This window comes from Mandrillus leucophaeus, unplaced genomic scaffold, assembly GCF_000951045.1.
Source record: "Mandrillus leucophaeus isolate KB7577 unplaced genomic scaffold, Mleu.le_1.0 Scaffold53, whole genome shotgun sequence".
Classification (NCBI taxonomy): domain Eukaryota; kingdom Metazoa; phylum Chordata; class Mammalia; order Primates; family Cercopithecidae; genus Mandrillus; species Mandrillus leucophaeus.
The window spans coordinates 1,935,412-1,940,829 of record NW_012105697.1 but is presented as its reverse complement, the minus strand read 5'-3'; the positions used below and the strand labels follow the sequence as shown (position 1 = coordinate 1,940,829).

At 41.0% G+C, this 5,418-nt stretch overlaps 1 protein-coding gene across 1 annotated transcript in view; it reads right to left on the bottom strand.

The window, feature by feature from the left end:
- Nucleotides 1-5,418, bottom strand: part of NLRP4 (NLR family, pyrin domain containing 4) — a 56,482-nt gene that overhangs the window by 22,002 nt on the left and 29,062 nt on the right. The window lies entirely within an intron of this gene.

Genomic DNA, 5,418 nt, shown 5'->3' with positions numbered 1-5,418 from the left:
GTATACACATATATACACACATATACACACATATATGTATACACATATATACACACATATACACACATATATGTATACACATATATACACACATACACACACATATATGTATACACATATATACACACATATATGTATATACATATATACACGCATATATACACGCATATGTATATACATATATACACGCATATATACACGCATATGTATATACATATATACACGCATATACATACACATATAAATGTATATACATATATACACGCATATATATACACATACGTGTGTGTGTGTGTGTGTTGGTACAAAAGTAATTTACCATTCATGGCAGAAACTGCAATTACCTTTGCACCAACCTAATATTTTCAAGGAGTGAAAAAAATACAATGTGGCCTACTTCGCACTATTCACAAAAATTTACTCAAAATGGATCACACAGATTTCAATATAAGAAGCAAAACAAAACTTTTAAAAGAAAACAAAGGGCCAGGCACAGTGGCTCACACCTGTAATCCTACCACTCTGGAATGCCAAGACAGTCGGATCACCTAAGGTCAGGGGTTTGAGACCAGCCTGACCAACATAGTGAAACCCCATCTCTACTAAAAAAAAAAGATACAAAAATTAGTCGGGCATGGTGGTGCACACCTGTAATCCCAGCTACTCGGGAGGCTGAGGTAGAAGAATCACTTGAACCCAGGAGGTGAAGGTTGTGTAAACTGAGATTGCACCACTGCACTCCAGCCTGGGCAACAGAGTGAGACTCATCTCAAATTTGGGGGGAAAAAGAAAAGAAAAAGTTAATCTTAATGAACTTTCGTTAGGCAATGGTTTTGTAGCAATTACACCAAAAGCACAAGAGACAAAATAAAAAATTAAGTGTACTCAGATTAGAAGCTTTTGTGCTTCAAAAGGACACCATTAAGAAAGTGAAAAGAAAACTCACAGAATGGCAGAAAATATTCACAAAGCATGTCTCATATATAACTTGTAATCAGAAAATATAAAGAACCCAATTAAAAATGTGCAAAGGTGTTGCCAACGACCATGTGAAAAATGCTCATTAATCATTAGAAAAGTGCAAATCAAAGCCACAAGGAGACACCATCTCACACAAGTCAGAATGGCTATTATTAAAAAGTCAAGAAATAATATATGCTGGTGAGGTTGTAGAGAAAAGTGTACACTTCTACATTTTTGTAGGAATGTAAATTAGTTCAGCCCTGATGGAAAGCTGTTTGGCCATTTCTGGAGGAACTTCAAATACAGCTACCATCAAGCCAGCAATCCCATTATTGGGTATACACCCAAAGGAATATAAATCATTCTATTATAAAGACATACGCACCTGTATGCTCATCACAGCACTATTCACCTAAATACCCATCAACAGTGAGCTAGATAAAGAAAATGTGGTACATATACACTACGGAATACTATGCAGCCATAAAAAAAGAATAAGAGAAAAATCCTTTGTAGCAACATGGATGGAGTTGGAGGCCATTATCCTTAGCAAACTAATGCAGGAACAGAAATCCAAGTATCACATGTTCTCACTTATAAGTGGAAGCTAAACACCAAGTACATATAGACATGAAGAAGAAAACAACAGACACCAGGGCCTGCTTGAGAGCCGAGGTGGGAAGAAGGTGAGGAAGAAAAAACTACCTATCAGGTACTATGCTTATTAACAGGTGATGAAATAATTTGTATACCAAACCTCCATGACATGCAATTTACTTATATAATAAACCTGTACCTGTACCCCTGAATGTAAGATAAAAGTTTTTAAAAATGTGTGAAGGACTTGAAAATACATTTCTCCAAAGAAGATACAGAAATAATCAAAACGCACAGGAAAAGATGCTCAACGTCATTAGTCATTCAGGAAAAGTAAATCAAAACCACAATGAGATGCTCCTTCACACCCACTAGGATGAGTATAATAAAAAAAGTAAATATAAGTAATAATTTTAAAAATGTAAGTAAATAAGTAAAAAATAAGCAAAGATGTGGAGAAAATAGAACTCTCAGACATTGCTGGTGGGAATACAGAATTGTGCAGTCACTGAGGAAAATATAACCTGGTGGTTTCTCTAAAAATTAAATATGGAATTACTATATAACCTAGCAATTCTACTCCTGGTTACAAGCCCAAAAGAAGTGAAAGTAGGTGTTCAAACATGAGTGTTCATAGAGCTCTATTCAGAGTAGCTAAAAGGTGGTAACAACCCAAGTGTTCATCACTAGATGACTAGAAGAACAAAATGGGAAATATCTATACAGTGGAATACTATTTAGGCAAGAAAAGGAATGAAGTACTGATACATGGTACAATTTGGATAAACCTTGAAAACATTCTGCTAAGTGAAAGTAAGCCATTCGCAAAAGACCACATGTGATTCAACTTATATGAGATGCCTAGGATAGGAAAATCCAATAGGACTGAAAGTTTATCAGTAATTCCCAGGGACCAGAGAGATAAGGGCATGAGGAGCGAATGCTAACGGGTATGGGGTTTCTTTCTGAGATAATGAAAACATTCTAAAAATCAGACAGTCATGATGGTTGTACATCCTCATGAATATATAAGATCACTAAACTGTATAAAGTGTACAATTATACTTTAAAAGCATTTAAAGTATATAATTATACTTTAAAAGCATAAAGTATACAATTATACTTTAAAAGCACATTTTAAAGTATAAAGCATATGAAGTACACACTTTAAAAGTATGTTTTGGGGTATGTGGATATCACAATAAAGCTGTTATTTTTTTGTAAAAAAAAAAAGGGGGTTTGGGTCTTTTTGTATTTGGTTGATGCAAGCTCAGAAAAATGGCCGACAAAGACTAGTATAGAGAAGTATTTGAATGTGTGGGTACCAACGAAGATAAGTAGAGGGTAAGTATTTAGAGGAAACCCTTATTTAATTGCAAAAAAAAATGCTTGAATTAAAACATACATACTGGCAAGTACACACAATGGTTAAGTGCCAGCCAATAGACTGTCATGAATTTAAGGCACTTGAGTTACCAGCATGTCAAGAAACAGAGCAGGTTCATCATCTCCTGTATCCCTTTCCAGTCATGATCTTAACAAAGGTAACTGCTGTCAGATATGGTTCGGCTGTGTCCCCACCCAACTCTCATGTCGAACTGTAATCCCAGTGTTGGAGGAGGGGTCTGGGGGGGTGATGGAATCATGGGGATGGTTTCTAGCGGTTTAGCACCATCCCCTAGTGTTGTTCCTGTGAGAGTCCTCACGCAAGCTGGTTGTTTGAAAGTGTGTAGCGTTTGCCCCTTTTCTCTCTTCGTCCTGCTCCCCGACGTAAGACATGCCTGCTTTCCCTTTGCCTTCTGCCACGACTGCAAGTTTCCTGAGGCCTCCCCAGAAGCAGAAGCCTGTACATCCTGCAGAACCATAAGCCAATTACACTTCTTTTCTTTATAAATTACCCAGTCTCAGGTATGTCTTTATGGCAGCAGGAGAACGGAGGAATACACTGCCCGAACCTCCAACACCAGAGCTTGCCCATCTTTGAACTTTACAGGAGTAAAGCCAGAGCTTGCCTATCTTTGAACTTTACAGGCATAAAGCCATAGGATGTACTCTTGAGTCTGGCTCACTGCCATCAACAATGTCTGAGATTCATCCCAGTTTTTGCATATGGCCGGGAGTATTCATTCTCATGGAACAGGAGCATGTATCCACAGGTTTCTCATCCAACTTACTGTCAGTGGTATTTCTACTTCTCAGAGATTATGAACACCTGCTGGGAATGCTTTGGTGCCTGTCTTTCAGCAAACTGAGACAGTCCCTCTGTCCACCTCCAGGTGGAATTACTGGGTTACACAATCTGCCAGGATCCATGAAGGCTAAAGACAAACACACAGTTTTCCGAAATGACTGCATCGATTGAGAAACTTTAACCTCCCTCTTCAAGTTCTCAGGACACTAAGTTTGTACACAAATCCTAGAAGGAAAAGGTGGATGTGTGAAAACTACGCAGCCCCTCCGTGCAAAAAGAAATGCATAGTCTTCTCTGAAATCCCATCAGTGGTCTCAATAAACGCAGACTTACGCTAGCTCTTTTACGTTGCCCGCCGGGTAGTTCAAGGCATCACAGAGGGACCTGACGTCATCACGAGAGAGTTTCGTGAGGGTGAAGCTCAGGTATTTCAAGTCTGGCTGATAAAAGAGCACCTCAAAGAGCTGACCACTCGGACCAGAAAAGGAAACATTATTTATTCTGCAAAAACAAAGAAAACTTTGGATGAGTCTCATCTAACGGGAGCACAGCCTGCACACCTATGTTTGTCTCTTATCATCCGTAATGAACTCTTTCTCTGATTTCGCAGCCCAGTGACGCGGCTCAGTGGTTCTCAACTTGAGAGATTTTGGCCCCACAAGGGACAGCTGGCAGTGTCTGGACACTATTTCGGTTATCTGGACAAGGGGAAGCTATTAGCATTTAGAGGGTAGAGACCAGGGATGCATCTTAATACCCTACAATGCACCGAACAGCCCTATGATGAAGAATGAGCTGCAATGAGATGTCCAGAAGTGCTGAGGTTGAGAAACGGCTCTGGGTGTTAATTCTCTGCTTGTGCAGTTATAGCCTCGACTGAAAGCTAGAGGTGAGATGAACGTCATCTCCGTGACATACTCGAGTCAAGGTCGATTCTCCACTTACCCGAGCCTCTGAAGGCGACAGCTGGGGTGCCTCAGCTGGTTACACCAGGTCACAAAGGTCGACTCGCTGAGGGTGCTGTCCTGTACCTGGAGCTCTGTGAGGTGCCCGCTGGTAGTGAGCACAGAGCAGATGTGATGCCAACAGACAAGGCTGTAATCCGACCTGAGGTCAAGAAAGGACGAGCTTTCCACGGGCAGGCGGTCAACATAAGCCACTTGTAACACACACACGCACTACTCTGTCTTCTCAAACAGAAGGCGTCTGAGGCAGAGCCTCCTTCAGTCAGGAGATCCTTCAGGTAAGCTCACCTCATGTTAGTGGTTCTCAACCTGGGGTGACGTTTCCCCCCAGGGGATATTTGGGGATGTCCAGAGGCCTTTTGGGGTGTTATAGCTTGAGGGAGGGGTGCTTCTGGCGTCTACTGAGACCAGGGATGTTTCTAAATATCCTACAATGCACAGCAGAGCCCCCCACTGTAACAGGAGAGCCAGCCCCCAAAACATCACCAGTGCCAAGGCTGAGAAACCCTGTCTTATATCCAAAACAGGTTTTGTTTGGTTTTGAGATGGAGTTTCACTGGTTGCCCAGGCTGGAGTGCAATGGTGCAATCTCGGTTCACTGCACCCTCCACCTCCCAGGTTCAAGCGATTCTCCTGCTTCAGCCTCCTGAGTAGCTGGGCTTACAAGTGTGTGCTACCATGCCTGGCTAATTTTTGTATTTT